This window comes from Antechinus flavipes, chromosome 4, assembly GCF_016432865.1.
Source record: "Antechinus flavipes isolate AdamAnt ecotype Samford, QLD, Australia chromosome 4, AdamAnt_v2, whole genome shotgun sequence".
In the NCBI taxonomy this organism is placed as follows: Eukaryota; Metazoa; Chordata; class Mammalia; order Dasyuromorphia; family Dasyuridae; genus Antechinus; species Antechinus flavipes.
The window spans coordinates 447,442,709-447,463,694 of NC_067401.1; the positions used below are offsets into that span (position 1 = coordinate 447,442,709).

The 20,986-nt window shown below is 36.9% G+C and overlaps 1 long non-coding RNA gene across 1 annotated transcript in view; it reads left to right on the forward strand.

Annotated features, from left to right (window-relative positions):
* The window catches only part of LOC127563069 (uncharacterized), a 52,546-nt gene extending 35,623 nt beyond the window's left edge, over nucleotides 1-16,923 (forward strand). The window contains exons 2-3 of the long non-coding RNA XR_007953882.1: nucleotides 6,567-6,649; nucleotides 16,602-16,923. This is a non-coding gene — a long non-coding RNA (uncharacterized LOC127563069). The remainder of the gene's footprint in view (nucleotides 1-6,566; nucleotides 6,650-16,601) is intronic.
* The last annotated feature ends 4,063 nt before the right edge of the window (nucleotides 16,924-20,986 follow it).

Consider the following 20,986-nt stretch of genomic DNA (forward strand, 5'->3'; position numbering starts at 1 on the left):
GAGAGCAGAGAATGTCTTTTGCTTTTCTCTGTTCCTCTTGTGCTTAGCTGTTGTTTGCCTTGCAAAAGGAGTGAACAGTAGGCTCATGACAATGCTATTGCCATTTGTAGGAAAATGCCATATCACCATCATCAGTACTTATGCTCCCACCATGACAAACCTGAATGAGGGAATACAAAATTTTTATGAAGACCTGAAGACTCTATCATCAATGTACCAACAGAAGGCAAGCTTATATTTCTGGGTGACTTTAATGTTAGAGTAGACTCAGAGTATCAAACATGGCAGAAAGTTTGCTCCCTCAGAGCAAATATTGGTATCTAATAAATCAGGTGATTGTAAGGAGAAGAGACAGACAGAATGTGAGAGTGAGGAAGGCAATGGGTGGTACAAAGTGCCATACTGATCACAGACTTATCCTCTCCAAACTGAATATTGGCATTCTTTCAAAAGGGGCAACCCTGAGGCAAAAAGACTACCGGAAGAATATCAACAGATTATAGCACTTCTCTGAGAGACACTAGTTTATTGCTAAATACTTAGTCCAGTGCCTAACACATAGTAGGTGATTTATAATTGTTTATTGACTGTGTAATAAAAAAGATTACTTACAGGAAATCTAAATATAACTTTTTAGAAAGGATATTGACAAACTAGAGAATGATCAGAGAATAGAAACTAGGGTGATAAGAAAACTGGAGATTATGTCATATGAGGATTATATGAATAAACTAGTATGGTTAATTTGGAAGAAAAAAAAACTTTTTCTGGAAGGAAAAAAAATAGGATACTTCAGTGTTCTTCAAGTTTTTAAAGGGCTGACATATGAAAGAGGATTTAGTTTGTTTCTTCTTGGCTTCAGAGGGTAAAAAACAGGAGCAATGGATGGTGATATAAAGGGGTAAATTTAGGCTTGAAGTTAGGAAAAACTTTCTAGCAATTAGAGGTATTTGAAAGTAGAATGTGTTTCTCATTTGTAGGAGGCTGTGTATTTCTCCTCATTGAAGTCTTTGATGGATGAATAATTATCCAGCATCTTGTAAAGGAGTTCCTTTTGTAGGTATTCTTTTGGTTCTGGGATTCCCTCTGGAAAGAGATTCCTTGGATAGTTAATCTTGAACCCAATGGAAAAGGGCAAAGTAACTCTTGGAAAAAAGAATAGCAGAAATGGGTCAAAGAGTCCTCTCGTCTGGGACTCCAAAACATCATTCCAATTTTGAAGGGATTCTACTGCTGCTTTTTGAGTTGCCTGTGGGATCAGGATCCTAAATATTCTTGAAACAACCGTTTCACCCTTCACCTCTCAAATCTTAAAAAAGACTGGGACACTTTCCAAAGTTGATGACCCTGTGAGCACCCATTCCCTTTGCTCTTAAGAACAACAACAACAAAAGCAATTCCTTCCTTTCCCCCTGTGCACCCTCTATGTGTTCCCTGCCCCCCCTTCCAACAATAAATTTTGTTGCTTTATTTAAATGTGTAGTTAGAAACAAGGGCTCTAGTCCAAAGAAATAGGGAGTCACACTGGATAAATCAAGTTCTGATTATGCTCTTAGTATATGTTAGCAGAATTTATCAACAAAACCACTGGATTTACAGAAAAGGAACCTGGGTTCAAACCTAGGTCTGTTACCACACTGTTTATCTAGAAAGTGAATTTACCTCACTGTCTCATTTTGGTTTTCTATAAAATGAAGTGTTTGGACTTGTTAACTTCTAAAGTCCCTTCCAACTCTAAATTTAGGTGTAGTAGTGGATAGAGCACTAGGTCTAGAGTCAGAAAATCTGAGTTCAAATGCAGCTACAGATACTTTGTAGCTATGTGATCCTGGGTAAGTTATTAACTACTATTTGCCTCAATATTCTCAACTGTAAAATGGGGTAATAATAGCTTCCACCTCCCCAAGTTAATATGAATCTCAAATAAGATAATATTAAGAAAACACTTGGCATACTGCCTGACACTTGATAGGACTTAATAAATCTTTCCTTGTTTCCCTCCCTTCTTCTCCCCTTCTTTTCCCTTGTCTTCTCTTTCTCCTCCCTTCTTCCTTCTCTTTTTCCCTTCTTCCTTTCTTCCCCTCCTTCTCTTACTCTCTCCCTCTCTTCCTCCCTTCTTTCCTCCCTTCCTTCTTTTTTCTTTCCTTCCTCCCTTCCTTCTTCTCTCCTCCCTCCTTCCTTACCTCCTTCTTTCCCTTCTTCCCTCAATCCTTCCTTCCTTTCCCCCCTCCTTCCTTGCCTCCCTTTATCTTCCCTACCCTTTTCTTCCTTCCTTCCTTCCTTCTTTCCTTCCTTCCTTCCTTCCTTCCTTCCTTCCTTCCTTCCTTCCTTTCTTCCTTCCTTCCTTCCTTCCTTCCTTCCTTCCTTCCTTCCTTTCTTATTTCCTTCCTGCCTTTCTTATTTCCTTCCTGCCTTCCTGCCTTCCTGCCTTCCTCCTCCCTCTTTTCCTCCCTTCCAGAGTAAGAGGACTTGTGTTCAAATCTGCCATTTTCAACCTGACAACCTCTCTGGTCCAGATGAGAGTGGACTTAATGAACTCTATGATTGATCCTGTATCACAGACACTCTTCCTTGGTGATTTTCCTTTGGTGGTAGATAAGTGATTGCAGTTGATAGCAGACCTTTGAGGCAGCCTGAATTCTGTGACAGGTTAGCTGAATCATAGAGATATAGTCGTTGCGTACTAGGCTTGGAGTTCCAAAAGTTTGAATTCAAATTCCAGTGCCTCACTCACTGTGAGGCTCTGGCCAAGTTCTTGAAACTTGTAGAGCCTTCAGGCTTATGTCAACTGAATTTAAGATGTCTGAGAGTTCTTCATTATAAATCCTTCTCATGGTCTGGGTTCAACATCCTCTCACTTAGAGTGATGAATTTTGTGGTCTTTATGATGATTTTCAAATGGGCTGGACAAGCACAACAAACCTCAAGGTACTATACTAATGCTATTATTATTACTATTAAAATGAAAAATGATTATATGATAATATATAACAAATATATAATTACTAATAATTCTATTTCTATATAAATACAACATAAAATTTAACTTAAGAGTCAGGAAAGCATCTTGGTACATTGGAAAAATAATATGAATATATAATAACTACGAATAATTCTATTTTTCTATAAATACAATACAAAATTAAACTTAAGACTCAGGAACTTAAGAACTTAAGACTCAGGAAAGCACCCTAGTACACTGGCCAAATTTGACACTTAATGTCAAAGGACTCTAGTTTAATCCCTACCTTTGACATCTATTCTTTATGTGACCACAGACTAGTCATTGATCACTCAGGGCCTTGTGAAAAATGAAGGCTCTTGACTAGATGATCTTTGAGGTCCTTTTTAGGGGCTTCCTACCATCCACCATCCTCACTGATATGACAAGAATCTGAGAAGTCTACTTGTTTACTTTATTGCAGCAAGGAGAGTTTTTAACACTGGTCTCTCTGGAGATTCTTCTTTCATCTGTTGTTGTCCCGAGTCCTAGTAATGATGGAACCAGGGGAACAGATCTCCCTCTGTTTTATCCATTAGCCTCCCTTGTCTGATGTGCTTCCCTTACTGTCAAACACAAGGAAGAAAGGGAGCTGGTACCAAAACAATCTCCTTTCCTCCCTTTTGGTGCCACCACAAGGGGCAATCTAGCTGTTCCTTGGGAAGTGATTAAGAGGTGGTGAAAGGGGGACTAGAAGAAATTTTCCCCCAGCAACTGACCTATAAATTTCAGAAACCCCAGTGATCAACCCTATTAAAAAAGCAGAAAATATGGGCCGGAGAGAGGTTATTCCAAGTTCATCCAGAGACACAGGGATAGAGTTGGGAAATAAACTTAAGACTCCTGAATCCTGTTGTACACCACCATCCAGGGATCGGGCCAAGTTGCCCCATCCCCCACTATCCGACTCATAAATATGAAGGAATGGATTTAGCCCTTCCAATGACCCTCCTCTTTTTTCTCTTTAAGAGTCCACCCTAAATTCCATTTTTTGAGCCCAGGGTCGAGAAACAACATGCCAGGGAATGAAAGTTTCCAGACTTTCTCTCTTTGCAAAAACACAGGGAAGCCAAACATGGATGGAATTGGTGAAAGACCGAGGAAAAGATCAGAGGGACATATGGAAAAACATCCAATTGGATGATGGTGCTCATAATTCACAGAGAGGTCTTGGGTTAAATATCCAAGATTCTCCCCTCCCCCTTCTGTTTATCTCTTGTCCACAAAGAAAATACAACAAAGAGGCACTCAATCATCCCCTTGTCCATACAGACCCTCTCATTTCAGAATGAGACATCTGATTTACAAATCTTCTCTTTTCTAGGTCCCTTTCCCATTTCTTCTATCCATTTTTATTTTGTGAACAAGTGGTGTAGTGGAAAAGGTAATAGATTTGGGGTGAGAGAATGTGAGTCTAAATCCCATTTCTGGGTGGTGTTGAAAAGGTACTTTATGGCCCTGTGCCTCTATTTCATCAGTTGTAAGAGGAGCTGATCTAAATTGAGGGAGTGACTTCAATGTGTATAAAATAAAGGGATTATAATTAGTGATGTTGATCAAGTTGATATCCTACTCTGTGCCACAGTTTCCTCCCTCTGTAAGATGGAGTTGGACTAGCTGCTCTGTGATCTTCAGTGAGTAATTGAATGTCTCTGAATTTCAATTTCCTCATTTGGATTGTTTGTCTCAGTTTCCCCATCTGCAAAATGAGCAGGAGAAGGAAATGGCAAACCACTCCAATATCTCTGCCAAAAAAAAAAAAAAATCCCCAATAAGGTCATGAAGAGTGGAACATGACTGAATAATAATATAATGAAGAATTGGAGCTAGAGAACTAATGATCTGTGACATTTAGCAGGTCACTCACTTGACTTCCCATGGACTCAGTTTCCTCATCTGTAACATAAAGAAGATGAATTAGAGAATCTTCAAGGTTCCTCCCAGTGTGAAAGAAATAAAAGGCACCAACTACTTCTTGGGTGAAATACTCATTATTGGGCTCTAAAGTCCAGCTAATGTAATAATGTAGCCTCTCCTCTATAAAATCTCTCTCTTCTTACATGGGAACACTTATCAGCAGAGCCCCCTCCTGCCACTGAAACGAGATAACTAATAGGCTTTCTGATGATGCTTTTCCTTTCATCAAGGGCCTGCAATGGAGTGTAGTGAGCAGGCAAGCAACTCCTTCTCTGGAGGTTCCAGAACCCTTCCCCTCCCAGGCAGGGCCTGTCAAAACCTCCCAGGCCTCAGCCCCATATTTAGCTCAAACGCCCCAGTAAAACGGGGAGGGAATGGAGGCTAATTTGAGAATGCAAGAGCCATTAAACTATGCAAGTATGCATGAACTGGAAAAAGTGGATCCCATACATACCCGCTCTAGCCCTTAGCTGTTAGCAGGTGTGAATCAGTCACTTGTACAATTCATTTGTCTACCTAATTGCACTGAAGATAGGCTTTTTCTTTGCCTATAACATCACTAATGAGTAGGTTTTCAGTTCGATCTAACTAATTAATTCTTGTTAACTTCCTTTGCCTTGCCGCTCTTTTAATTTAACCAGAGACAGCCCCAGAGTTGCTACTAGTGTTTAGTCTCAACTAGATTACCCCTATTCATTAAGGGCTGTAATTGTTGGTCATACCCTTCCAAGCGGTCATTACAACCTCTGGCTTGCATATTGAATAACAGCAATTTCCTGACTCCAACAGCCTCTTGTGTGAGGGAGGAGAAAATGCTAATAAAGGAAGAATAAATGATTCCCGAGCTTCATTCAGGGCCGGGGAGAGTTCCTTTTTTTTGCAGTAGAAATGGTAGTGAGGTGGTAAACGGGGCTGCTCACAGGCCCCCTACCTCCACCCTGAGCGAAAACAATAAGAAACAAGTCAAGCATTTCGTGCTGCTGTGATTACAGCACCCGTAAAAGTGATTATATGGCTGCAGTAATCAACTTCCATGAAAGCTGCCTGTTAAAGCTTCAATAATTACTCATTTCTGTTAACAGCTTGCTTAGAGTTGAGCACTCAGGGGCCAAGGGGGAAAAAATAATAATAATAATAAAGGGAGCCTTTTAATAAAGGAGTCCACTCACGTGGTACATTGGGGGTGAGCTCCTTGTGTGTGGGCAAAAAAAAAAAATACCCAACCCAATGCACACGCAACTTTGTATGTGTGCCCTTCTCTCAATGAAGCCTCCTTTGATTTTGAGCTTTGAGTCTATTTAACCACCAACAGGCCCAAGTTCATACAGGGTTCAGTCCTGTACTGAATGTTTACTGAAGGAGGCACAATAGTTTAAATAAAGCGGGGGTTTTAAATATTTTACCCATTTCTTGAAACAAATTGCCAATCCCTTGAGTCTGACTTGAACACATTTCAAAAGCAAAATACCAGCATGGATCTCTTTTAATAAAAACTCCACCTTGGGTGTTTCATTTGCAATTTTGAAATCCCATGAATCTCCCTCCAATTTTACTTCCATATCCATACATGTGGGTGGCTTTTCAAAGGACTTTTTTTTTTCTTCTGCAAAGTTTCAGAGTAGAAAGGAACTTTTTTTTTTTTTTTTAGTTTGTTGCCAGTGCTTGTTCTGGGAAAATCAAGATATATGGGGAGATTCAACAAAGTCCAAGAAAGTGACACCATTCTATCGGGTAAGAGATTCTCGCAGCTTGGACTGTTTGGATGATAAAATATGTGAGCAGAACCAGGGTTCTACTTACTGGGCCGAAAACTGTCCTTCCTAGAATACTAAAGAGTTGTATCAGATTTCTATAAAAGAAACATCAAGGACTTTGGCATGGTGTTTTTGTCAGTACAGGAAATAAAACTCCCAAAGGATGATGAAAATGACAGGGCCTGTTGGAACAGTAAGTCTGACTCAGCTGCTGCCAGAATGTATGTATGTAAGCACAGAAAATGTAAAAAAAAAAAAAAAAAAAAAAAGTCTCATTGCTTTTCTATCCTTTCCCAGTTCAGATAAGCATAATAATAACTTGGGGCCAGGGAGACCTGGTTTTGAATCCTGCTTTAGACACGTCCTTTTTTACATGACCAGTCTGTGCCTCAGTTTCCTCATCTGTAAAATGTGGGGATTGACTTAATGCTTTCTAAGGTCTCTTCCAGTTCTGTACCTGACAAAGACAATTGCAATAACAGCTCATTTGATTACAAAGTGTATTACATATAACGTCATTTGGCTCTTATGACAGCATGGGAGGGAAGTGTGATTATCATCTCCATTTTATTGAGAAAGTCTCACATGGATTAAGTAACTTTCTCTGTATTTTGAGATAGTGTCAGAGGTTTGATTTGAATCTTAATCTCCTGACTTTGTCAATGTATAAGTCATCAACTATAGAACTTAACATTTCAGAGGACACTGAATTTACTTAGTAAATTATCACAATCACATCAAAAATCTGTGAATTTTTACTCCCCAAAGGGCCCTTTTGCCATCTACCCCATCTAATATATCAGGCTTGAACAAATACACACAATGATGGGCAAATTAATTGGGACAAAGTAGAATTAATTATATTGACATACAAGGTCTTATAACTTTTTACATCTTTAAAAACTGCATAAGAAGCATGTATTCATTTTGTAGTAATCATGCCTTTATATAATATGGCATTGAATTCACAAGGCTTTGATATATATTTATTAATTTTTCATCATGGAGTCTTTGGATATTGAGTGTACCTGTGATGAACAGTCCATTTTTCCAAGTCTAGTCTTGATTATGGTCTATAATTTTTCTTTGAGGTTTATGTCTGGCACATTCCCAGTCCATTGAAGTATGTTTATCTCTATGTCTTGGATAAATTGGAGCAAGGATGTATTGCATGTAGTATTGCATCTCCATTTATGAATTTTCATAATTATGGAATAATTCTGCTTTTCAGCATAACAATGTATTTATTAACATTCATCATTCTAACATTGGGGATGACTTCCAGTCTCATTGGAAGTAAAATTTTCCTATTCTTTGAGTTGTTCTACAGTCTAATGAAGATGTTTATATTATACAGATTCACCTGGATTTTTTCTGATAAGAGTTTTGACATATCCTGGCATGAAAAAGGAAGCTGATCAGTAGAAATAACCTTTTTTTAATCTTTAGTACTCCAGCCTTTGTCTTATCATGTTATCCCCTCCCTATCAATATTGAGCAGCTGCTTTAAAAAATAAAAGAAAAACAAAACACCACCACTCACAACAACAACAATTGGGGTTCTTAATGTTCTTCTAATTTCCAAAACATTGTATAAGAAATTTTAAAGGTAGCTTGTCCAATTGTCACATCCCTCTGAACATCTTTGCTTATTTTCTGAAGAGTTATTAGGCTCTTTTTTTTTCTTTTTAGCAATAGTTTGTCATTTCTTGGTTGTGTTTTTCATTTTCAATTGCACTTTCCTTGGCCCTTCTGTAAAATGGATCCTATCACACTGTGATCTTGAATCGTATTTGAAATGCTTCATTTCCCCATACCAGTAGCCACTGCAATATATCTAATAGTCCTTGAAGAGTGCTCCTTATACTCTTCATTCACTGAAGTGTAGTTCTTCAGCTACAACTTTTGCATATTTCCTTGGAATTATAAACTTTCTTTAAAACCACAGAATTAAAAATTAAACAACAACAAAACAACAATGGGAAGTATATCTATGACATGAAATCCAGCATTTAACTGTCAGAGAGCTAATTAAACATAAGGAGATAATATTAATACAATTTCATTTGGCCATCGTTCGATGATGTTACTACTAATTGTCTTTAGTATCTCTATCCATGACCGCTGCTATCACAAACTGAGAGCATAACAAAATTATTACTTATTCCAAGTGTTTTATATGCCATTGTACAATCAATTCTATCCTCAAAAAACAGCAAAAACTTATAAAACAGATTTCACAAAAACTCACAAGTGGCAACCTATCTGACACCCACTTCTACAAGCAAATCAGATTGTTGAAGGTAGAGGGACATATTCATTGTATATCTTCTGGTTCAGGATGAGCTGAATCACATAAACCCATCCATTCTGTATCTTCTCCTACCTTCTACCATTAAGCATTCCAGGAGTTTCTTCTCATTGAGGCTATCCTTCACCCATAATCATTGTCTTTGTCAGTCCTGTCCTGTGGGGAAACAGGGTGCAGGCAGTCCAAGGCCATGGATATCATGACTTCATGTTATATTTATATATTTCTTTACTATTTAACACATATAAAACAATACTACCATTTTATTAATTTTTTATGTGTTTCTGATGACATTTTTGGATATTTTGGCCATAATCCCATTTTCCCATAATTCCTGTGGCTTTTAATTTCACAATTTCACATAATTTACAATTAGGCTTGCATATGTTGCATTATAGCAGAAATGAGACTTGTACCCTTGGCACTTGCATTGGTTAGGACTGAGACATGAATACTTTCAGATCAGATTCTTTTTTTATTATTATTATTAAAGCTTTTTATTTTCAAAGCACATGTATGAATAATTTTTCAACACTGACGCTTGTAAAACCTTGTATTCCAAATTGCTATCCCCTTCCCCTCTTCCCTTCCTCTAGATGGCAAACAATCCAATATGTTAAATATGCAATTCTTCTATGCACATTTCTATAATTATCATGCTACACAAGAAAAAATCAGATCAAAAAAGAAAAAAAAAGGAGAAAGAAAAGAAAATGCAAGCAAATAACAAAAAGAGGGAAAATACTATGTTGTTATCCACATTCAGTACCCACAGTCCTCTCTCTGGATATAGATGGCTCTTTTCATCACAAGACCATTGGAACTGGCCTGAATCATCTCATTGTTGGAAAGAGCCACATTCATCAGAATTGATCATTGTATAATCTTATTGTTGCTGTGTACAATATTCTCCTGGTTCTACTCACTTCACTCAGCATCAGCTCATGTAAGTCTCTCCAGGCCTCTCTAATATCATTCTGTTGATTGTTTCTTATAGAACAATAATATTCCATACCATTTATATACCATAATTTATTCAGCCATTCTCCAACTCATGGGCAGCCACTCAGTTTCTAGTTTCTTGCAACTACACAAAGGGCTTTTACAAACATTTTTGCACATAAGAATCCTTTTCCCTTTTTTATGATCTCCTTGGGATACAAGCCCAGTAGAAACACTACTGGATCAAAGGGTATGCACAGTTTAGTAATTCTTTGGACAAGAACAGATTCTTAACATAAAGATTAGTATCTTTAGCAACACCTCTGATGGCCCTCTGTGAAAGAATATGAGTGGATTTTTTCACTACATCTTCTCTAAGGCACAATATGGACCAAATTAATCTTAGATTAAAAGTCAGAATTTTACCTTTACAACACACTGTTTCTAGGATAACTTTGGGAAAATCCTCAAAACGGAATCAGCGGGTAAGTCATTGGCCATGGGACTTATGATCTCTTGTTATTTGTCTTTCCCATCAGAGAATGATGGAGTCATAGATTCAGAGGTCCAAGGGATGTTGGAAGCCACTTAAACATTTCCTGATTTAAATTTGAGAAAACTAAGTTATACCATGGTCATACAACTTGTCCAAAGTCATACAGCTAGTAAGTGGTAATGTTAGGATTTGAACCCTGGTCCACTAATGCCATATCTAGTGCTCTTTCCATTTTACTGCACTGCCATCTATATTTGAGTCACAAAGTATTCATTTACAAGCAGGATTCATATAAATATTACAAATACATATTCAAATTTTGGGGTATGCAAGAAGCCACTTATCCAAACAAACTTCTTTTTGGTTAATGTTTCTTGGAGGAGAAAATGATTGAGGTGTGAACAGCTATATATTTTCTGACAACCATAGAATGAAAAAATTATTAAAGAATTCCTTAATGGAGAAATGGAAAAGAATGTTTCACCCATACTAAGAATAACATCCCCATTAGCTGGGATTTATATGGCCCCTTCTCTTTGAAGGGCTCCAACTTAATGTATTTTAAAATTTCATGGTGCTGTTATGCTGTACAACACACACCAAGAGGACAGTTTCTCTAGGAAATAAATGTTCTTTTGCAGAACATGTGACAGCGCTCAGCACATGAACCACAGACTCTGTGGTTCAGGGAGTTAGCACTTCAATAAGTTTTCAGAACACACTTCCATTCATCTTTCCCCATCACTGTGTCCCTGGCACATTTCAAAGGAACTTTCATCTCGACCACATCTTTTGTCTGTAAGACATCTCTATGCTCTTCCACATTACTACCAATCCCTTGGTTTGGTTTCATGTTCAGACTTCTTCATGTAGAGGCTGAGCACAGCCCTTCCAACAGTCTTTGGGAGTCTTGCCTTGCATCCAAGGTTGTGATGACAGAACTCAAGCATTATCACTTTCATGGAGAACTTGTGGATCTTAATAAAGTGGGAGATACTTGAGTATCTAAAACCAAGTCTTTCATACATATTCTTGCCTCAACTACTTTTATAAGACTCATCTCCACATTGAGATTATGTTAGAAACAATGCTAGCATTGAGAAACTAAGGTTCAAACCCTAGCTTTATCACCTGCTACAACCTTTGTGATGCTAGGTAAGTCTCTGAAACATAATAGAGTAGAAAAGGATACCATACTTGTAGTTAGAAAATCTGGAATCAGGTTTTCTATCTCTGGCTAAGTCTTATAACTCCCCTAGACTTTAGTTTCTTATCTATATAATGAAGGGGTTAGGATAGATGTAGGTTTTCTTCTAGGGCTGGGATCCTATGACTCATTTAGCTCTAAGATCCCTCCTTTGTAAAATGAGGGAAGCTGTTCTAGATGACTTGAAGGTTCATTCGCTCCCTATAAATGGTGGGTTTAGTTTGATTTCAATATCTCTCCTCCCTCTAAAAATAATAGTGAGATCATGGTATTTTAGGCCGTTCTTAGTAGTTTTCACACATAGGCCAAATGAAATGGGGAGGAAGGAAAGCACCTTATGAAGTCTTGAGTTCAATTAATGGCAATTTTAAAAGGGGAAAAAAATAGCAAAATGCCACATGTTCCATTTAGATAATGGAAATCTTGGATAATCCAAGGTTAAGCAATATACTGTATTTTATTTTACATACTAGAGGCAGAGGAAGATGTGATATATATCATAAGTAAGTTTAGAGATAACAAAAGACTATTAACATAGCAGTCATCTCACAAATAATTCTTATATAGTAATAAATGTTGTAGGGGATGTGGAAAAACTGGGATACCAATACATTGTTGATGGAGTTGTGAAATGATCCAACCATTCTGGAGAGCAATGTGGAACTATAACCAAAAGGATATAAAATTGTGTGTACTAATGGGTCTGTATCCCAAAAAGGTCATAAAAAAGGGAGAAGGATCTTCATGTGCAAAAATGTTAGTAGCAGCAACTTTTGTTATGATAAAGAACAAGAAATTAAGGGCATGCTCCTCAGTTGGAGAATTCATGAAGAAGTTATGGTAGATGAATATAATGGGATATTATTGTTCAATAAAAAATGATCAGGCTGATTTCAGAAAAGCTTGAAAAGACTTACATAAGTTGATGCTGACTGAAGTGAGTAGAACCAAAAAAAAATCATTGTACATAGTAACAAGAAGATTATGTGATGATCAACTGTGATGGACTTGTGGTGACTCAAAGCAATGCTAATAGACTTCGGATGGAAAATGCCATCCACTTTCAGAGATGGAACTATGGAGACTGAATGTGGATCAAAGTATAATATTTTCACCTTTTTGTTGTCATAAATTGTTTTTGCCTTTCTCATGGTTTCTCCCAAATTTGGTCTGTTTTTTCTCACACAACATAACAAATATGGAAATATGTTTAAAATAATTGCACATATTTAATCTATTTCAGATTGAGTCCTGTCTTGGGAAGGGGGAAAGTAAGGGAGGGAGAAAGAAAAATTTGGATCACAAAATCTTACAAAAATGAATGTTGAAAACTATATATGTATTTGGAAAAATAAAAAAAACTATTCAAGTGAAAAGATTATCATATAACTGGATCATTTCCTATTTAAAACAAGAGTGTAAGTAAAAATCAGATTAGAAGCACAGACCCAAATGACAAGGCACTGAACATGCTTATAGCAGCTTTAATTTGATCATTTAATGAGCTGTCAACTGGAAAACTGGGAGTAGACACAAGGGAAAGACATCGACTCTACTTCCATTTTTGGCTAAGTTTAGTCAATGCAAAAATCAGAACTACAAGATAGAGCCCAAAAGATTCCAGAAACTTTTGCAATCAGCAATGACTTAATCCTCTTACTAAGGAGAGAAATATGAAAGTTTGGAAGGGGTGGGGAAGTGGGTGACAGAGCCAGTCTAGAGCACTGTTATGGTTGTGTTTCAGTTATATCTGATTCTTCATGACTTCATTTGGATTTTCCTGGCAAAGATATCGAAGTGGTTTGTTCTCTCCTTCTCTAGCTCAATTTAAAGATGAGGAAACTGAAGCAAACAGGGTGAAGTGACTTGCTCAGGGTCACACTGCCCATAATCATATGAGACCAAATGTGACCTTATGAAAATAAATCTTTCTGAGTCCAAGTTCAACACTCTATTTACTTCATCATTTATTGCAGTATTGAAAAATAGAGAAAAATGGTTGAGAGAATGATCAAGACTTTAGTGAGGTTTTTGGAAGACTCAGCTCCAAGAGATTATTACCCTGAGGAGATTGGGAGATGAAACTAGGACAACAAAGTGGAATGTATTGGAACAGATCTTGAATTGTTTTATAGATTATATCTGAGTAGACAAAAATAGCAAAAATCATTATATTTGGATTCCACTGGACACTGCCTACGGAACTTTGGGGAAGATGGTCATGACACTGAAGATGATTTCATTAAGAGCAACCTCCTGGGACTCTATGTATATAAAAGTGATTTATTCTGGAAGTGACTTGATTTTTAAAGGCTCAAGGGACTAATTTTCAAGATATCCCTGAGATGAGATGATTTCAAAAGAAAGGACAAATCACAGATACTGCAAAGCAGCTACTGAAGAGGATGATACCTTTTTATGCTATGAAATGTTTGTGAGAATGATTTATGCATGCAGAAAAGTTAGTAGTGATGAAACCACAAGAAAAAAAACACAAGATTTTTTTCTAGATCTTTTCCTATGCCATGCCACATCTTCATTTTTTTCATTTTTAATAATAGCTTTTTATTTTCAAAATACATGTAAAGATAATTTCCGACATTCGCCCTTGCAAAACTTTGTGTTCTAAATTTTTCTCACTCCCTTTCCCCTTCCTACCTTTCCTAGACAGCAAATAATCCAATATAGGTTTAACACGTGTAATTCTTCTAAATATATTTCCACATTTATCATTCTGCACAAGAAAAATCAGATCAAAAAAGAAAAAAAAATGAAAAAGAAAAAAGCAAGCAAAAACAATTTAAAAGGTGAAAATACTATGTTGTGATGAAAAATTCATTTCCCATAGTCATTTTTCTGGATAAAGATAGCTCTCTCTACCCCAAGTCAATCGGAATTGGCCTGAATACCCTCCCTGTTGAGAAGATCCAAGTCTACCACAGTTGATCATCACATAATCTTGTTGTTACTATGTACACAGATCACTTCTTTAGAGATACCCAAGTGACCTAGAGGTATATATTATACCAATGTATCAATTTTAATGAGTTATAAAATTGGTTTTGTAGCCTTGATGGCTCTCCTCAAACAAGGTGAAGGATATGCAAGAATAAAACAACTATTCAAGGAACAAAGAAAAATTTCCAGTGGGTCAAGCTCTGAGAAGATTATTTCACAGTCTACTTATAGAGACAACTTTATTGGAGAGTTCAATTTCATGGCAGATAGTAAGGCTTAGGGATCCATAAGGTAAAGGATAAGGACAAATGAAAGTGCCCTTGGTCTGAAGAGCATATCAGTAGGGCAAAAGTGATCCTGGTAGTCCTGTATTCTACTGAAAGAATTGTAGTTGGTGAATCTCTGATTATCCAAGTTGTATGAGAAACCACTTCTTCCCAGGAGTCAGAGGACTAGTAGAGTCCAAGAACACAATTGTTGGAAATGGCACAATGGGCCTACGGAACAGAGTAGAGCTAGAACTGTGGGTTTTTTCCCCACGGGTGTGGGGATATGCTGTCAATGTGCCTCCAAGAAAGAGAAAAGTAAAGAGGTTTGGGAAGAAAGTTAGTGGGAAAGAAAGATTCTAATTGAATTTGGAAAGGAGACAAGCTAGGTTAAAGGGAAGGACTTCTATGTAGCCTGATCTACTTTAACCTCTGGCAATTGATATCAAGCAAGTTGTAAAGCAATAAGGTATATATTCATCTTGGATAATCCAGGGTTAAGCAATATACCATATTCTACTTTACATACTAAAGACAGAGGAAGATGCGATATATAATATAAGCAAATTTAGAGATAATAAAAGACTATTAACATAGCAGTCATTTCACAATTAATTCTTATGATATAATAATAAATGTTGTAGGGGACGTGGGAAAACTGGGATACTAATGCATTGTTGGTGGAGTTGTGAAGTTACCATGTTGTAGAATGTATCCTGTAGAGATTCCAGAAAAAAGGAGTCTAGTGATGGTAGATTTTTCTTCATAGATGACATTACCCCAATTGCTTTGGGATCTGGAATACTATGAAATTTTTTTTTAATAATTCCACATTGCCATGGCCTGGTTTATCTAAATACCTACCCTAGAAAAACAAAATGGATGAAAATGTTATTTTAGATAGATAGAGTATGGATTGAATGCTTATTCAATCAGTTAACAAATATTGTTATGTTCAAGGCATTTTAGTAAGGACTAGAAATAGATAAAACAACACAAGACAATTTTTGCCCTCAAGGGGATTATGGGAAAGACAATGTATAAAAAGGGACTAGAAAGCAGGGTGGGTAGAGGAAGTAGGACCAAAGGAGGTTACCTGTGTTTGGGCAAGCAACAAGTATAAAAATGGAACAGACCCGAGCAAAGTAGTTTGGAAGTAAGAAGGAAGGACTTCTGCTGATATGGTGCTTCCATGAAAGACTCAACAATTACCAAGTGACCTTCAGAGGGCAATCATCCTCAAGTGAGGGCAAGGCAGATGGTAGAGAGAGAACAGGCCAGAAATTGAGCTACAGGGGAATGAGCCTTGGGGTCTACAGGTACAGAGAGTGCAGTGACCTGGATGTTGCTGAAGGAATACTGGGCAAAAGCCATCAGTTCTATCTCAGCTTTCTAGGATAATTAGTACATCAGCGGTACTATTTGCCTAAAAAAAATTAATCATTTCAAATATCAAAAATGCTTGAGACAATCTCTGCTGGAGGAAGAGGAAAGGGAGAATGGATGGAGGAGAAGAGGGAGGAAGAAGAGGAAAAGGAGGAGAGAGAAAGGGAAGGAGAGGAGGAGGAAAGGGGGGAGCAGAGAAGTGAGAGAAATGGAAAGAGGTGGTGGAGGAGGATGAATTTGACTTATAGGCTTATTTCTGAGCTAGTTAAGTGGGATTATGGGTGTAATTTTAAAAAAAAGAGCTAAAGTAGCCTTATGTAAGAATGGACAGTCTCTCAAATATGTGCTAACATTCTCTTCAAGGAAGAAGCCCTCCAGCAGATAGCAGCAGTAGCTCAGCTGAGCAGTCACTCAGTGGAGAAGAAACTCAGCAGCATCTCTGTGGGGGAGCAGCAAGTGGAAGAGAAGAACAGTGATGAGTCCCAGCAGGTGGCTGAGGAAGCTCTGAGAGGCATTCCAGCTAGGACAGAACTGCAGGAGTGAAAGTTGGCCTGGGAGTGTCCTCTCTCCCACCAGCAGCAGAAGAGGTGTGGAAAAGAAGGGGAGATTGCACTTTTGCCTATGGGGAATTATTCCTTATTATTTACCTTATTATTCTATTTAATTAAACATCTTTGGCTTTGCACTTGTAGCATTCGGCTTAATCTGGTGAGATTCAAAAGAAATGGGGACTTGGGGCTAGGATTTAATTGAGGATGGATTTTTGTGGCACTGAGATCCTGGGCGCAGCATTTAGGGGGGCATTTTATTATGGAGGTTCTAGACCACACAAAAATACACACACACACACACATATATATGTGTGTGTATATATATATATATATATATACGTATATATATATATATATATATATATATATATACGTATATATATATATATATATATAATCCATATGGGTATGTACATGTTTCTCTATGTATATAATTGTGTGTATATGCAGAGGAATAGAATTGTAACAAGGAATTTCTGTGCCTCAATCCAGTGCTACAAAAGCACAACCAGAGCAAGTATCCCAATGCTTGTTTCAGGAGAGGAGTGGAGAAGCAGGACACTATACTGCCCAGTTAGATTATTTTCCCCAGTTCTATAGATGAGGAACCAGCAATTTAGGAAGGTTAAATCTCTTTTCCAAAAGTATTGGGAAACTTCAAGGCACAGATGTGAAGCTTACGTGTACAGTAGGAGTTGGAACAAAAGAATTTGAACACAATATTGAGTAGCCTTTAGTTTTAATTAATTATTCTAACTATGTGCCAAGCTCTATTGTTTTTTCTTTTTTTTGCTGAGGCATTTGGGATTAAGAGACTTGCCTAGGGTCATACATCTAGGAAGTATTAAGTGTCTGAGACCAGATTTGAACTAAGGTTCTCCTGACTTCAGGGCTGGTGTTCTATCCACTGCATCACCTAGCTGCCTCAATTCTATTGTTTTTATGCTGATGATAGATTTTAAATGCTTTTAATATTTTCTAAGTTTAGTACCTAAATTTAATACATAAAGCACCCCAGCACCTAGGCCAAAGCCACTGCTGCACTATCCTAGTTACAGTTTCTAAAATGGACAATGAAACTGGGCCGAGAATTGAGTAGGTGGATAAAAAAAAAAAAGAGTGAGGCATTTAGAATATATAGGTATGTATGTATGTGTGGATGTGTATATGTACAAGTATATATATATATATGTGTGTGTGTGTGTGTGTATGTTATATCTATCTGTGTATATATAGGTGCATGTGTGTATATATTGTTTCCAATGAACACGTCGTTGTTTAAAGAACAAATCCAACGCAACATTTTTAATGCCAAAATTACAAATGATGAACTATGTTTGTCTGCTCATTATAGATAATTATAATTTTGGAAGAATCAAAATTACAAGTAGCCCCAAACATCTGTCTTTCCCCCATACCCTAAAGACAATGGGATCTTTCCATGTACCTTTCAGCTGGAAATTAAATGAATTGTTTCTCCTGTTAGAGTGGGAGCTAATTGAGAGCAAGGATTATTTTTACTTTTTTTTTTATCCCTGGTGCTTAGCACAGTGCCTGACATATAGTAAGAGTTAAATAAATGTTCCATTCATTTATTCAAAATGGAACAGAAAGAGTACTTCTCACAACAGAAAGATGTCAGTTATTTGAATCAATACTTTACCAAGATTATTAAGCCTTGCTATAGGTAATGGACTATATTTGTTAAGTTATTATATTGTTATTGCTGTAACTATTATTAATGTATCTGTGAATTTCCATTCTTAAATATTTAAATGGTTACAAAGGGATTTTGTGAGATAATTTGAATCTATTAAATGATGTGCAACAGTCTTAAAAAATAGAATGGAAAGACACATGGTGGATGGAAGGAGGATGAACAGTTATCAGTATAATATGGATAAGATTCCAGATGAAAGGCAATATTAAGGACATATGTGGCCAGAAAAGCATGATGATCTTTCATATTCAGATAGAAAGTCGTAGCACCATCTTGGTATTCCCAGGACATTACATGATTCTAGAAAAGATCTCTAGTATGATGCAGGGATCTTTTCTATTTCTAGAAAGATATGAGAAGGAATCTCATTGGATAGGAAGCATCAGGGGATCATGATCTGGACTTATAGAGGAAATTGGACATTCATGAAAAACCCAATTCAAATGGAGGGTTAAATTTATCAACCCTTCTCCAGCTGTGCTCCTTTGTTTATTCGAGGGAGGACTGCACAGGTGTCTCCAATAAACCACCAATATTGGAAGGGATTCAGCCCTTTCAACTCAGGTCATCAAGGCAGACAAGGAAATTAGGGATGTCCTGACATATTGTTCTCCTAAGACATGAAGATTAATTTTAAACCTTTTAGCAGGAGGAGATGATTAAGAAAGACAAGCCAGGGACTATGAGAAAATGGCATGAGATGCCAACACCTTTTCCAGTTCTGGAGCTTCTTGGAGATTGAATTACAGAAAAGGATAAGTTTTTCTTTCCTCGCTAGCCTCCATACCCCTTGCGATTGCTTGCCAGATCACTGTAATCCATTCTATTTTTTAAAAATAAAGCTCCCCTTCAAATCTTTTAAAATATTCAAACACTCAACTATTCCTGTTAATCATTTTCATTGCAGTTGGGAGGTTTACAGTTAAATGATCATCAGAATCTTCACTGGGATAAATACAGAGGGAACTGATGGCATGCGTGGATGGATTATCTATCTCCTTGTTTTTTTCTTTCCCATTTCATGGAGAATGGATGGCAAAAGTTCACTGAGACGTCACAGAGCTCTACATGAACCAGATGTTTGCTTTCGAAGGGATTGTTTCATGAATAAACACTCCTTAACCTTATCCCAAGAAGCTTTTTAGGAAAAACACAATTTGTTCTTTTTTTGTTTCCCCACCCAAAGGTATGATCAAGGATAAAAAAAAAATAATCTTTCTCTTTGATCTTAGTTTGGCCATGTTAATTAGTAGGGCTGTAAGAAGAAAGGATGGGTAGATATTGCTTTAGCATCCTACCCACTATGGGAATTTATTGATTTTATCTTTAAGGCTGCTTATATTCAAGGGACCAGATGCTGCTTTAAAAAAAATTATCTTAGATCTCTGTATTGAATTATGTATTTTCCAACTGCAACCATTTATTTTGTTGTTGTTTAGTCATTTTCGACTCTTCAAGACCTCATTTGGGGTTTTCTTGGCAAAGATAAAGGAATGGTTTTCCATTTTCTTTTCCAGTTCATTTTACAGATGAAACTGAAACAAGTCAGATTAAGTGACTTGCCCAGGGACAAACAGCTAATGAGAGCTAATAATTTGAACTCAAAGATGAGACTTCCTGTCTTCAGGCCTAGTGTTCTATGCACTATGGTACCATCGTTAGGTACCATAAGCACCTAATATATTCCAGAAACTGAGGACACAGTGATAAGACATGACAGTCATTTCCCTTAAAAAGTACATGTCTTATTTTGGGTGAGAGGGAGGACGAAATATACCTATACAAAATGAATAGAAAGTTAATGTGATGGGGAGGTAGTAATTGGGGGAATAATGATAGCCTTTCCATGGGAGAGATATTAAATAACCTCGGTAAATAATGATAATAATTACTACTATTGCCATATATTGACTTCAAAAAACACAGTTAAGCATTATCTATGTTGTGGTTTTTTTTTTTTTTTTGTTAAAAATTTCCCAATTACACTTTAATCTAATTCCATAAATACTAAGGAGTTTTGACAGCTATGGGATTAACAGTGATACATATACACACACATATGTATATATAGATAGAGAGATGGGTAGATATGTAGATATATAACCATAGAAGTTTTTAATATAAAAATCATTCAAATTGGAACAAACAAAAAGAAGATTTGCAAATCATTTCAGGTGATATATATAGACCAAAGAATAGTGTCTGACCCATAGTAAGTACTATCTAAATGCTTATTCCTTCCCCCTTTTTCTATTAATTCAATGATAGACAAAACAACTACATTCAGAGAGATACCTGAAACTTCAGTCTGTCTGCAAAACTGGAAAGTTATGAGAGCAGATAAGAGTAATTGCTGGATGGAAACAATTTAAATTTAAGAACAGTTTTTTATAGATGCACATGCAATATAAGAAAAGAACCTGACCATCTTCTTCTCATATGTATGTTTCTTCCCCTCTTTCCTAAGAGATATTACA